Below are 15,919 nucleotides of genomic sequence, written 5' to 3'. Positions count from 1 at the left end.
AAATGGCTGACCATCCTGGCCCTGTCAGCAAGATTCGTCCCTGGTTTTCAATGAAGATCATGGGTGGGCTAGAGAAACAATCAAGAAAATAAGTCAAGTGTAAAAGACTCCTCTCTGTAAAGGTTGCAGTGGGATAATTAGCAACAGCCACTAACGGTAGTTCCTAAAACTTCTGGGGAAAAATTGCATGATCCACAGGATTTAAAATGACGCTTAAACAGAAAGCACTTCAACCTGTATCTTTGCCGTCTGTTCCCTCAGGCTTAGTCAGTGGACTGATGGGAGTAGATTGCCGACAATGCCAGTCCATGGAACAATGTACAGTTAACATTCATCACTGACTAAATAGAGCAGGTTTGATGGGCCTAATCGTCCTTCCTTGCCCTTTTCATATATTTGTGTAACCTAAAGCTAATGGAAATTGTGACCATTGCACCGAATTGCACCCATGATTTCATCTTTTATTCAGTGGTATCTGGTGACATTTTTTTTAACCAAATAGGTCTGAATTTAGTAGGCATTTATTCGCAAAGTTGCCACCAAGTACAGAAACACAGGGTGAGCACAACATGCAAATCCTCAACTTGCTGCTGAGTCTTTGCCAGGTTTCTCCGACTTTACTGTGACATTGGATGTCTTCTGGAGCCCAGCAATTTCCCAGCTCATGTTTCTGGATGTACCCAACAAACCCACACAAGTTGAGACCTGGTGCAGGAATATATAACCATTCATGTCTACATGGAGAAACGTTCAGGAGAGACCAAGGGAAAGCACAGTGGTGCAGCAGTCGAGTTGCTGCTTTACAAAGCTTGCAACGCCAGAAACCCGGGTTCGATCCCGACTATGGGTGCTGTCTGTATGGAGTTTATAGGTTCTCCCCATGACCGCATGTGTTTTGTTTGAGATCTTCGGTTTCCTCCCACACTCCAAAGACGTGTAGGTTAATTGGCTTGGTGTATGTGTAAATTGTCTCTTGTGTGTGTAGGATAGTGTTATTGCTGGCTGGTGTGGACTCGGTGGGCCGAAGGGCCTGTTTCTGAGCTGTATCTCTCAACTAAAAACTAAAATTAAATATTGGACAATTCATATTTTTAATTAATTGAATTTTAATCATGTAAGTACTTTTAACTATGCCTTTTATACTTTAATCACATAAATATGTCAATGTTTTTATTGATCATTAATGCAAAATTCTGAAATTAATTATTGCTTGCTTTGCCGACTGACTAAGCCAAGCAATTTGATGTCACCGATTGAGTTTAGTTTAGAGATCCAGCATGGAAAAAGGTATTTCGGTCCACTGAGTGTATGTCGACCATCGATCACACGCTCACCCTCGTACTATCTCATCCAACTTTCACATCCACTCTCTATGCTTCAGTGGCAATTTAGAGGTGCTTTTGTCAAATCTTTCATTCAGTTGTTCTATGTACCGTCTATATCTCTCGTTTCCCTCTCCCCTGACTCTCAGTGTGAAGAAGGGTCTCAACCTGGCAACCTATTCCTTTTCTCCAGAGATGCTGCCTGACGTGCTGGAGTTACTCCAGCTTTTTGTGTCTATCTTCAGTGTAAACAAGCATTAGCAGTTCCTTCCTGCACATGCACACAATGATTTCTTCTGCTCTGTACCTGTGCCACCAGCTACCTTTGTACCTTTGTGCAGCACCAGTGGTTGGGGTTGACATGAACTTTCATGAATTTCCCAGCTGTAGACCATGACATCTGCCCAGAACATCATTAACAAGTCTGACAGAGAACAAAAAGCAGATCTATTGACATGAAAAGGAATCTTTGGCTGCCAAAAATCATGGTGTGCATCTTTTTAAATTGTCTATTCAAGTCATCTTTTAATGTTTTTAATTGTCTTTTGATGTTTATTTATTTTCAAAACATTAAGGGTAAAAAATATTGTTTAAAGCATATATTTTATCACTTACAGATTCCTAAGTTCTACAAAATACTACTGAATCTATATATAAATTACATCTACCGCATAACCTTTCCACAGTTTGTTACAATTCAGAAAATTCAATAAAGCTGGTCTTACAAAGACTCCTTTTTAAAATTTATGTTGCCAATTCATTTTTGTCTTTCCAGATTTTCAAAATAACACATTAAATGCCAAGATTGTAAAAAAAAAAATCAATTTTTATTCTCTTTTCAGTAATTTTCTTTCAAAAAATACTCACCCTTTCAGAACAAGTCAAATATCTGAGAATATGCTCTCAGCCCTTTTCCTGGCTTGAAGCCTTGACCTTTCATTATTGTGGGATCCAAACCCAATAGTTTGGTTTAGAGATACAGCGCGGAAATAGGCCCTTCTGCCCACCGAGTCCACGCCGACCAGCGATCTCCGCACACACTAGGGACAATTTACAATTATACCAAACCAATAAACCTGCAAACCTGTACATCTTTGCAGTGTGTGAAGAAACCATCACCGGAGAAAACCCACACATGTCACGGGGAGAACGCACAAACTCCGTACGGACGAGCACCTGTAGTGAGGATCAAACCCTGGTCTCCAGCAACAACTGTACCACTGCACCACCGTACCGCTCCAGTACTTTAACATTATTAAAAGACAGGCAAATATATGGCACCTTGAGTGGTCCCTAAGGCACCTGACCCCAAATTCCAGGACATACATCCACCTGCATCAAGATAATGCTTTTGATAACTTTTAGCTTCAATTATCTCAGTCTGGGGCTTCTCTTGACCACTTCATTCACTTCTGATCAAAACTTTAAACACAATTTCTGCTAAGATCAAGCCAAGTCCATGTATAACCCTATTATTGCTGCCCCGTTTTTGTATTGAATGGTCGGGACGATACAATCTGTGGGAGTATTTGTTGTTGATGTGGCCTCCTGACACTAAATTTGATGATGATCCGATTTATCTAGTTATCCAATAAAGAGAGTTAAGGGATCACAAGGTCACCTCCTGTGCACGGAAGAAGAATGATGCAGTACTTAACGTTTTCATTCTTCCTTGTAAGTCGATTTGAATGGAATAACTGAAAGTATCACTAACATAGATAATTCTGACAAAAAAAATATGTTATGAATAATTCTCTTTATTTGCTGCCACAGCTGCCAAGATAGAAAGGTTCACAATTTGCTTTGGAGCAGTATTTTCCCACAATGTGACAGCGTGAATGTTGATTCACACAATATGATGGATTCAATAAGAGCATTTTGAAACCTGGGGCTAAGAGATTTGTCATCTAAATGGGAAGTTTTTGCCTGCGGCAGAACCCAGTTTGAACTGGTAAAAAAAATCCATTTTGGTTACATTTGCTGCTGAGGATATATTACTCAGAGATTAAGGACTGCTACATTGCTCTCTAACACGTAATAAATTGCCACAAAATGGCACGACACATTTTTTGAGTTCTTTTCTTTCAACAAAATGCCAAACAACATCTGTTACTAAGCTCCAAAATGATAGTATATGCTTCTTATAACCTCTCAGTCCAGATACACAGGAGAACGTGATGAGTTACTCTACTATAAATGGTACAACATTTAATAAACTGCAAAACACTTGATCTGTAATTTTCTCTTCCAAATAAATGTCACTTTGTAAAATTATGTGCAGCGAGAAAGTTTTAATTCACATTTGCATATGCATTATCTTAGTTCCAAAATGTATTTCAGATCTTACCAATTTTATTCATTACAATGTAAATTGGTTTTGGGAATCAGCTGCTAACTGCCTTTGACACACTTCATTTAGAGTCTATAAATGCAATTAATAGGGCTTTATTCACAAGAAAGTTAATTGACTGTAGCAAATCTGGATACATTATCATTGTTTAGATACTTCTAAAACTTGTCAAAACAATGAATAGTTACAATAACTACAGTAGGTGGCTTTAAAGATAATATAATACAGAATTCTTTCTCCTGCACTCGAAAAAGACTAAATCAACTAATTAAGGAGCGTTAGATTATCATGCAGAGTAGGCAATGGATACCTTGCTGTTCTATTGATGTGGTTAGTCTTTAGCACAGACTTAGTCCCAGCACTCCAAACCTTTCATACACATGCTTTTCAAATTTGTGGCGATTCTAACTTAGATTTTCATAAATTCATAAGTGAACATTTGGTCCATCAAGTCTACTCTGCCATTCAATTGTGGCTGATCTATCTTTCCCTCTTAACCTCACTCTCTTTTCTCCCCATAACCCCTGACACATGTACTAATCAAGAATCTGTCAATCTCTGCCTTAAAAATACCCAAAGACGTCCTCCGCAGCCTTCAGTGGCAATGAATTCCACAGATTCACCATCCTCTGGATAAAGAAATTAAAAAACACATGGACAATATTCCATGCAAAACGCTAAATTTGCCTGAAATTTAACTCAGAACATTTCGTGGACATGGAGTTATATTAACTATTGTGAATTACAATTTTGGATGCAATGGGAACATAGTTGAGGAATGTAGTTGAAGCAGCGGACAGAACATTCGAGAATGGGAGATAGACACAAAAAGCTGGAGTAACTCAACGGGTCAGACATGCTGTGGAGAAAAGGAATATGTGACGTTTCAGGTAGAGACCCTTCTTCAGACCGGCTTCATAATGGGTGTGCTTGCTGAACTGGTTGATGCTTCTGTTTGCTTACGGTAATTAGGTAAGTGGATTGTTTTCTTTAATGACAATAAACCGAGTACCAGATCCATCCTAAATCAACCTTATCCACACTGAAAATCTACCAAAGGTAGACACAAAATGCTGGAGTAACTCAGCGGGTCAGGCAGCATCACTGGAGAGAAAGGAATAGGTGACGTTTTGGGTCGAGACCCTTCCTCAGACACAAAATCTGCCAAACAGTTCACAGGTTACGACACAGTTCCTTCCCATCCCGATAACGGTTGATAACCTTTAATTGTAAGTTAAAATGAACAGCAGCGGTCTGTGGGAGCGGGTCACAGAGGCAGCTGTGACAGAGGAATGAGCAGGCGTGGGGAGGATGGCTGCCATCTGCTTTCAATTGTTGTTGACAACCTCAGAACTTGGGAATGCCACGGTGGCGCCGTGGTAGAGTTGCTGCCTCACAGCGAATGCAGCGCCGAAGACCCGGGTTCGACCCTGACTACGGGCGCTGTCTGCATGGAGTTTGTCCGTTCTCCCCGTGACCTGTGTGGGTTTTCTCCGAGATCTTCGGTTTCCTTCCACACTCCAAAGAAGTACAGATATGTAGGTTAATTGGCTTGGTAAATGTTAAGATTGTCCCTAGTGGGTATCGGGCAGTGTTAATGTTGGTCGGCGCGGACCCGGCGGGCCAAAAGGGCCTGTTTCCGCGCTGTATCTCTAAACTAAACTAAGAACAAACTTTCTGTCTCTGTTTCTGAACAAACTGTGATGAGGTACATTGTGATCTCTTGTGGCATTGCTCTTTTCAAAAATAAAAGAAGTGTCTCATTCATTGCCTACAATTACGGCAATTTTCTGTATTACCCCTTCGTTTTCTGTTCAACTTGGATAATACGTTGATCACAGAGATCTTATCAATGTCTCACTGAAGACCTGGAATGGTAGCTAACTTTCTCCATCTCTCATTTTGTGGGAATGTTTAGCTTGGCTTTTTTTGTTAAGTGCATGAAAATAATGGCCCAGGCGTGATACACTAAAAACAAGCAAAGTGTATGTTTCTCACTTGTTTTTGACAAGTTTACGATATGTCTTGTTTCTTTATCAATCCTGACCATTCTGGATGAGGTCCGATGCTCTGATTCACTGCCAAAGTTGCCCACCTGCTTGTACTTGCTGCTCCGGAATGTGCAGCCACACTGGCTCATTGATCTTGGTGAAAAACCTGGTTTATTCTTCAAGTTCAATTATGTCATTATTTATGAAGAGGTTCACCACAACTTGTGGGCATAAAGGTAGTCAGGAGACTGATACTATTTTTTTGACCATGCTTTGCAGCCCTGCAGAAAATGATTCCTGCAAAAATGATCGTGTGTGAGAACGTTAGGTCTGATTTTTCAAAAGCAGTATCTAGCACTGAGCTTGCCCTTCTGAAAGCACCTATCAGTTATCAGTTATTACAACTCTACCCTCCCCTGTACTTTTTCAATCAGATATAACGAGTGCCAACCAAGTGAAACTGTGCACTAAGGGCAGATATTCTGAAATTGTTTTTCAATTATGTCTATTAAGGTCTCTGCATTGTTTAGATGGGGGTGTTGTATTGGAATTGCTTTTGGTGAGTAATTGCAGTTAAATTAAAATTAGAAAGAAATATTTCACAACAGGCGAAGAATCGAGACACTGAAGAACCAGACAGTGAGGTCTCAAGCTCTGTTAAGTGGTTTATAATGTTGAGCTTTATGAGTGAAGAGATTTGATATGGTTGATGGAGGGGATGGAGGGAAAAATTATATATTTTTCATTTATCAAATGCATGTTTTGTCATTTTCTATTCTGCCAGTTTTCAGCGTGAGTGGAACAAGAGCTGGGGGACTGAGGCAGAAATAAGTAATCTTTGGTTTCAATAATATTCAATCCATCACCCATGGCATCGCTTAACGTAGACACTGTGCCTTTTCGCAAAGACATTGCTACCCCTCTGACCCCCTCGTTCTCAATCATAATCTTTTGTCTCAAACAGCCTTCAGCCCACTGGGGAATCTACATATTTCCCACCCCTCCACCCCACCTCACGGCGAAAGTCCTAGGTTTCAAGTGTGTCAAAACCCCTTCCGGTACTTTGCTAACAACAGCAATTCCTTACCTATAATCAGACAAGGAACTTGCTGCCTGCAGAACTGAGTCCACTCCCAGAGCAAAGAAGCGGCCTCAGTGCGGAGCCAGGGCAAACTGCGAGATTAACTTTGTCATTTCTCAGGCCAGCCGCTCGAGATGGCCATTGCTTCAGGGCAGCCATTTTTCTCATTCAAAGGCAAAATAAATTTGTGCAAAATACCTTGCCCAACCATGAAGGGCATCACAGTTGAACTCATTTTTGTTTCATCACCATTTAGCCAAGTTTGCATTTAGTCAGTGATTATCAATCAGCACAGGGATGTCTGACACTGTCCCCTTCTCAGCGCAACTATTCTGAAGTCCAGCAGCAAACATAATCTCTGCTGAATTTTATGATTGCACAATGCAGACTGACATTCAAACCGAGGAGCATCCATTAAAAAATGATAACATTGAACATAGGGACATTGAACATTGGACAACATAGCAATGGAACAGGCTCTTCAGCCTATAATTTAACAAGGATAAAAGTGGGAATTTATACTCTGAAGGTGGATGGATCTGAGGTTCTTTGCATCTGCAGTCACCAAGGAGAACAACATGGAGGACAGTGAGATCATTGTGGGTTATACTAAAATACTACGGCAGTTTTAGATCAAGAAGGAGGTGGTGTGGGTCTTTTGAAAATAACTAATGTAGATAAATACTCTGGGCTTGATGAGATCTATTACAGGTTGAGAGAGGCGGCCAGAGAGGAGATTGCAAGGGACTTCACAGAGATCTTTGTATCCTATCTCGCCTCAGGCATGGTTATGGAGGACTGGAAAGTAACCAGTGTTGTTCCTTGTTTAAAAAAGAAAGTAGAGATAATCCAGGAATTATATAGGCCAGTGAGCCTCACATCAGTGATAGGGAAGTTCATCGAGAGGAATCTTTGGGATAGTATTTATTCACATTTGGAAAAGAATGGGTTAATTAGAGACAGTCAATAAGGCTTTGCCCATGGCAGGCCATGTCTTGCGAAGTTGATTGAGGTTTTTGAGGAGATGATGAACGTGATTGATAAGAGTAGGGCTGTGGATGTTGTCTTTTAGTAAGGCATTTGATAAAGTTTCTTCTGGTAGGCTAATCCTGAAGATTAAGAAGCATGGAATCTATAGTGACTTGTTAGTTTGGATTATCCATGTCTTATCCATTGAAGACAGAGGGTAGTGGTGAAAGAATGTTATTTTGGTTGGACGTTTGTGACCAATGGTGTTCTGTGGGGATCTGTGCAGGGACCTCTGTAGTTTGTGATGTATATTATTGACTTGGACGTAAATGTAGATGAGTTGGTTAGTAGGTTTGCATACTTAACTAAGATTGGTGGAGTTGCGGACTGTGAGGAAGTCTGTCAAAGGATGCAGTGGGATATAGATCGGCTAATATAGATATAGATCGGCTAAGATATGGACGGAGAAATGCAGATGGAATTTAATCAGAGAAAGAGTGAGGTGTTGTACCTTGGGAGGCTGAATGTGATGGGAAAGTATTCAGATCTTTAACAGCATTGATGCACAGAGGGATCTTGGGGCCAAATATTTTGCTCCCTGAAAGTAACAACACGTAGATAGAGTCGTAAAGAAGGCCTGTTGTATGTTTGCTTTCATCGGTTGGGGCATTGAGTATAGACAATAGACAATAGACAATAGGTGCAAGAGGAGGCCATTCGGCCCCTTCGAGCCAGCACCGCCATTCAACGTGATCATGGCTGATCACCCTCAATCAGTACCCCGCTCCTGCCTTCTCCCCATACCCCCTGACTCCGCTATCCTTAAGAGCTCTATCCAGCTCTCCCTTGAATGCATTCAGAGAATTGGCCTCCACTGCCTTCTGAGGCAGAGAATTCCACAGATTCACAACTCTCTGACTGAAAAAGCTTTTCCTCATCTCAGTTCTAAATGGCCTACCCCTTATTCTTAAACTGTGGCCCCTTGTTCTGGACTCCCCCAACATTGGGAACATGTTTCCTGCCTCTAATGTGTCCAACCCCTTAATAATCTTATACGTTTTAATAAGATCTCCTCTCATCCTTCTAAATTGCAGTGTATACAAGCCTAGTCGCTCCAGTCTTTCAACATATGATAGTCCCGCCATTCCGGGAATTAACCTAGTAAACCTACGCTGCACGCCCTCAATAGCAAGAATATCCTTCCTCAAATTTGGAGACCAAAACTGCACACACTACTCTAGGTGCGGTCTCACTAGGGCCCTGTACAACTGCAGAAGGACCTCTTTGCTCCTATACTCAACTCCTCTTGTTATGAAGGCCAACATTCCATTGGCTTTCTTCACTGCCTGCTGTACCTGCATGCTTCCTTTCAGTGACTGATGTTAGGAACTCATGTTGCAGCCTTATAAAACATTGATTTGGCCATATTTGAAATACTATGTGCATATTTGGTCATCACATTACAGGAAGGATATGAAGGCTTTGGAGAGGGTGCAGAAGAGATGTGGCTTTGATTGGAGAGTATCAGCTACAAGTAGAGGTTGGGCAAACTTGGATTATTTTCTCTGGTGCATCAGAGTATAGTTTAGAGATACAGCGTAGAAACAGTCCTTTTGACCCACCGAGACCACGCTGACCAACGATACCCATGAACCAGTTCCATCCTACACACTAGGAAAAATTTACAGAAGCCAATTAACACAGAAAGCTGCACATCTTTAGAATGTAGAAGGGAACCGGAGCACCCGGAGAAAACCCACGTGGTCACAGGGAGAGCACACAAACTCCATACAGACAGCACCTGTAGTCATGAACGAACTCGGGTCTCCGATGCTTTAAGGCAGGGACAGACGCTAAGGGGAGAACTGATATATAGATCGATTGATTGGTTGATTGAAAGATACAGCATGGATACAGGCTCTTCAGTTTATCGAGTCCATGCCGTCCATCGATCACTTGTTCACACTTTCACGTTCACTTCCTATACACCTGGAACAATTTACAGAGGCCAAATGACCTACCGACCCATATGTCTTTTGTGAGAAGAAACCAGTGCACCCAAAAGAAACCCATGCGGTCACAGGGCAAGCTCTACACAGACAGCACCTGAGGTCAGGATCAAACCCGGGTCTCTGGCACGATCCCCATCGGGAACGTCACAAGGTCTTCGCTTCTTACTGCAACAGAGATCCAACCTGCAGCAAACTTCCCGTCCTCCAACATATTCATCTGCTGGCTCAACTTTTTCTCACCCTGAACAACTTATTTTGACTCCTCTCACTGCCTGCAAATTGGAGGTGGAGTTATGGGCACTCACAGGGCTCCAGCCCTGCCTGTCATTTTGTTGGAGACATGGACCAGTCCTTGTTCCAAACCTTCACTGGTAAAACTCCCTAACACTCCATCTCCATTAGATCCACAACTGCATTGGTGTTGCTTCCTGTACCCATGCAAACTAATCAATCTTATCACCTTTCCTACTAACTTCCAGCTCATCCTCAAATTGGACCATTTCTGCAACTTCTCTCCCTTTTCTGAACCTCTCTGTCTTTACTTCATAAGATAAACTATCCACTGACACTTACTACAAACCCACTAATTCTCACGGCTACACCTCTTCCCACCAGGTCTCTTATAAGGATGTCAACCCTTTTCCTCGTTTCTCTGTCGCATCTGCTCTCACGTAAGGTCTTCCATTCCAGGATATCTGGATAATCTTCTTTTTTCAGGAAACAGGGCTTCCCTTTAACTCTGTTTTATGGAGCCATCTCTCAAATTTCCTTCATTTCTTGGATTTTTGCTGTCATCCCCCTCCTCTCTGTTCCCCACCAAACAGAACAGTGACAGAGTTCACGCCAGTTCCCACCTTTCTGCCAGCCGTGGCATCCTGCACATCATTCTTTATCATTTCCACCAGCCGCTGCTGGATTCCACTGCAAGCCTTTTCTCCACCCAATCCCCTTTCTGCCTTCCACAGGGACCACTCTCCCCAGGACTTTCTGGCCCACTCATCGCTCCACACGCACTCACCCTTGATCCGTGGCACACTCCCCTGCAATTACAGGAGATGCAACACTTGTTCTTACACCTCCTCCTTCACCATCGTCCAGAGACCTAAACAGCTCTTCCAGATGAGAAAAGATTCACGGGCATCTCGTCCAGCCTCGTCTACAGCTATCGGTGTTCCCGGTGTGGCCGTCCCAACATTGTGAATACCAAGCATAGACTAGGTGGCAGATATGCTGAGTGCCTGTGCTCTATCTGCACTGGCCGTTCCAAGCTCCCGTTACATGCCACTGCAACTCCCCTTCCCATTCCCACTCCTACCTGAGTCCCAATGCAAACTTGAGCCACAACACCTCAGAGTTCACTGAGAGGTCTGCAAGATATGGACACTGAATACTCCAACTTTAGGAAACCCGTACCTCAGGTGTTCCCCCGTCTCTCTTTCTCTTTCCTTCCATCTGATCCACCCCTAGTCCTTCCCCTATTGTTCCCTTTCCCATGCCCACTCTCCCCCTCAGTCATGCTGCTGTGTACTTCTACCTCATTACATTATTCCATTATCGTACTCCCAACAAGTTTTCCACTGCCTCAGATTCCATGCAATCTTGTGCTACTCTGCTGTGTCACACTTATTGTTTTTGTTTGTTTTTATCATTACCATATGTATATTGTTTAATCTGTGAGCTTCATGTGAATAAGGAATTTTGTTGCACCCTGGTGTACATGACACTAAACTAATCTCAATCTGACATCTCTCTATGCAACATGACGTTAGGTTTTGTTTGATGAGGAGCCTTGTCATGGGTCTTGTTACAATAAAGGTGGTGCCTAAATGCATAGGAAGGCACTGCAGATGCTGCTTTACACCGAAGATGGACACAAAATGCTGGAGTAACTCGGCGGGACAGGCAGCATCTCTGGAGAGAAGGAATGGGTGACGTTTCTGAAAATGGGTCTCGACCCGAAATGTCACCCATTCCTTCTATCCAGAGATGCTGTCTGTCCCGCTGAGTTACTCCAGCATTTTGTGTCGATCTTAATACCTAAATGCAAGCTGTTCATGTAATGATAGCAAATTGCACAGTGCCCTTCACAGTGGTTGAAAGCAGGGCCATTAAAATGCAAGGTAACATTAGAATGATCAGATTCCTCTTGAGGCTGCACCGCTTGCAAATGTATGATAAATTATTCAGATGACTACTATTAGATGTGATATTATTCCTGATGGCTTTTTCAATGTTATAATGCAAACAAGTTCATCTGGAAATATTGATACAGACACAATGATCATTTTCAATTGTTCTGGCTTTGAGGGATAACAAAATTTGATCATTGAGTTTGGAGTTCCACTGGGCCCTTTATACCAAACAATAAATATAAAAACTGAATTCCCTTGAGACATCCATGAAAATTGTTTTTTATCTTTAGATTTTTAAGTCATTGAAAGATGATTAGAATATGATCCGTATAAAGTGAATACATTAAAAAATAGCATTACCTGCACTGACAGGAACACAATGAAGAAATATAAAGCTATAAATGTTTGAAATCAAAAATAAGGACAGGAATTAATGAGAATATTATAAATTTATATTAACACTTTTAAATAAGAATGACAGTTGAATATTTAAGCAGACATCTTTATTCTTTACAGATAGACTTTTTCTGGTGTTAATGTTCAATTGACGTTACTTTTGATAACTTACGTGGATTTAATAATTTTTAATCAATAGCCTGGTAAAGAGTGTGTAATTCCCCAGGATTTGATAGTGTGCCTGGACTTGTGATAAAATCTTTGAAGTTCGCGACCTGATTGCAAAAGATGGTATTGTCAAAGGAAAGCTCGAGTTGAATAGGAAGCTGGCAAAAAGAAGGGATGCCATGCAGTTTGGATAAGTGAGGTTGGACTGGGAAGTTGTACTGAGTGCAGTGCTCCAATGGAATGAGAAATCTCCACATGGATACATTTTAGGTCAGATATTAGAGTATGGCATCGAACAACAGATTTAGCTCATTTAGTTTAGACACCGGGCTCCTTATTTACCTGTGGTGTAGCGTTCCTGGGGTTTAATGAGCCAAGGACTTTAAGCTTCCAACGTGATCAGAGAATGTTGATTTACCCCCAGATTACATTGAACCAAGTGGAGAGAATCCTACCTCTCCAGGAGGAGTTTCAGGGCTCGGCCCTGGGACTTTCCATCGCCTGGTGGGGGCTTCAAAAGTCGGGAGCCTCGATCGCCTCGTGGCACCACGGGAGAAGAATGAGGAGGAGATAAGACTTTTCTTTGCCTCCATCACAGTGAGGGTGTGCCTGGAGCAATCACTGTGATGGTTGTTTGTGTTAAAAATTGTAATTGTGTGTCTTGTGTTCTTTATTGTCTACTGCCGGACCCTGACGTGAGAGGACGCTGGCGCTATTTGTTCGCCGCTTCTCCGTCAGGACAGTTCGTCTGTTTGTTTTTATGTCATGACTGTTTTGTAAAGCGTCTTTGAGCACTTGGAAAAGCGCTATATAAAATAAATGTTTATTATTATTATTATTATTATTACTTCACATCAGCCAGAATTTGTTTGGATTGCTGCAAACCTGCTTCGGCCCAATCCTGCATGATTCACCAGATGTTTTACTGACTCCAAAGATGTACAGGTTTGTAGGTTAATTGGCTTGGTAAAATTGTAAGTTGTCCCTAGTGTGTTAGTGTGCGGGGATCGCTGGTTGGCATGGACTCGGTGGGCCGAAGATCCTGTTTCCATGCTGTATCTCTAAACTAAAAACTAAGTTTACTCTGACTTTCTTTCACCAGAAGAAAAGCACTAGTTAGATAACTAGTTAGATAACTAACTAGAGTAGGTTCAGAAACCTTGTAACCCTTTTGGATAAATATCAACCCTTAAATATAGGTATCACAAAAAGCTGGAGTAACTCAGCGGGTTAGGCAGCATCTCAGGAGAGAAGGAATGGGTGACGTTTCGGGTCGAGACCCTTTTTCAGATACCTTCGATTTGTACCAGCATCTGCAGTTACTTTCCTACTCAACCCATAAATATATATTATTCCCTGTAATAAAAAAAGATACAAAATGCTTGAGTAATTCAGCAGGTCAGGCACCTTGGAGAACATGGATAGGTGACGTTTCGGGTCGGGACCCTTCTTCAGAACCTTCTGAAGAAAGGTCCCGAATCAAAACATTACCTATTCATAATCCCTAGGGATGCTGCCTGACTCGCTGAGTAACTCCAGCATTTTGCCTCTTTTTAATTGTAAACCAGCATCTGCAGTTCCTTGTTTCTTCGTTTCCTGGATTTAGTTGTAGTAATGTACTATTGTTTTTAACATTGAGAATTACTGTGCAAAGCACAGATGCTCTCAGTTGTATTCCCTGACCCCGGGCGCTGCCTGAGTGGAATTTGTACTTACTTCCTGTATCCACATGGGTTTCCAACCACATCCCAAAAACATGCTGGCTAGTAGATCAATTGGCCAATGTAGGTGTCCCGCGTTTGTCAGTCCAGAACACGGGGAGAATACATGGGATTAATATAGGTTATATATTTAATATAGGTTTTATGTAAATGGGTAGTTGAAGGTCGGTGATGCTGACATAGAAACATAGAAACATAGAAAATAGGTGCAGGAGTAGGCCATTCGGCCCTTCGAGCCTGCACCGCCATTCAATATGATCATGGCTGATCATCCAACTCAGTAACCTGTACCTGCCTTCTCTCCATACCCCCTGATCCCTTTAGCCACAAGGGCCACATCTAACTCCCTCTTAAATATAGCTAATGAACTGGCCTCAACTACCTTCCGTGGCAGAGAATTCCACAGACTCACCACTCTCTGTGTGAGATGCATGAACAAAGAGAGAAAACAAATGAGACATAAACCAAGTAGTGGAAAATATCAAATGACTGGGTGATTGGTGGCTGCAGGTCAAGAAACAGGAAGGCTAAATAGCCGAAAGAATTAAAAAATGAACAATTAAAATATTAAAAGTGAATCTCGTCAACACGCTCCTTTTTCATTTTCTGTAATCACCAGCTCGGCTTTCCCACAAGTCAGTGAGCAAGTCATATTTTTCATAGGAGGCATTGTCCGTAAAGTTCAAGTTTCTCTGATGCTTTCCAGTCGTAGCAACACTCCTGAATGGCCATCTATTCTGCAGCACATGACAGTTCCAAGGAGGATATCAAGTACCAATACACAACAGAAAATGATATTAAAATTTAAAGTGGAGAAATGTTCAGTGAACTAATCAAAATCAGACAGGATAAAATCTTTGGTCTGTATGAATTGCATCTGCCAATGTTAAATGCACTCAATGAAGTGATAACTGAAGCATGGGTACACATGTTTGATAATTCCTTATCAAATGGAGAGTCATAGGATTGGCAAATAGCTAATGGTACATCTAATTCAGATGGGAGCTAAACCATCCCAGAAATATATTAGTGCTCTAATGGGTCCTTGTTTGGTGTACAATGACTGTTTTGGTCATGGATCTTCCACAGAAAACTTCAGATGCTAGCGAATACTCCTAACTGGCCTTCCTTCATGGATTGTATCATTCTGTTCTTACAGAAGACAGACCAACACCAATCAATGTTCTGGAGATACAATGAACTGCAGATTCTAGCCTACAAAAAAAGACACAAACTGCTGGAGTAACTCAGCGGGTCAGGCAGCATCTCTGGAGAACATCGATAGGTGATGTTTTGAATCAGGACCCTTCTTCACTGTTATGTTTCATGTCAGGATGCTTCTTCAGATCTTCCTTCTGAGCAAAGGTTCTGTACCGAAACGTCACCTCTGTATATTATCCACAGATGCTGCATGACCCACAGACATACTCCAGCACTTTGAGTCAATGCTCCGGTTTGAATCGAGGATCAGATCAGAGCCTCAGTTGATGGTCAAGATAAGGGTTGGATCAGGGTCAAAGTTAGTGGCGTGGTGGAGAATTGAAGGTTGCAAAGGAGATCAGGGTGTTGGGGATGGATGGTGAATGTGATAGATGCAGGTGTCCGTTCCATCGGGGAGTGGGCTCAACGAAGAGGTACATTAGGAAACTGACCTGAGTAGAACTCCCAGTTCTGGGCTGTGGCCCCCTCAGGAAACAGGTACCATTAGGTACTATTGAAACAATTGATTCCTTTTCTCCAGTGATGCTCTCTGACCCACTACGTTACTCCAGCATTT

The sequence above is a fragment of the Rhinoraja longicauda genome, chromosome 23 (genome assembly GCF_053455715.1).
Source record: "Rhinoraja longicauda isolate Sanriku21f chromosome 23, sRhiLon1.1, whole genome shotgun sequence".
Classification (NCBI taxonomy): Eukaryota; Metazoa; Chordata; class Chondrichthyes; order Rajiformes; family Arhynchobatidae; genus Rhinoraja; species Rhinoraja longicauda.
The sequence above is the reverse complement of the archived record's forward strand: the minus strand, read 5'-3'. Positions refer to the sequence as shown.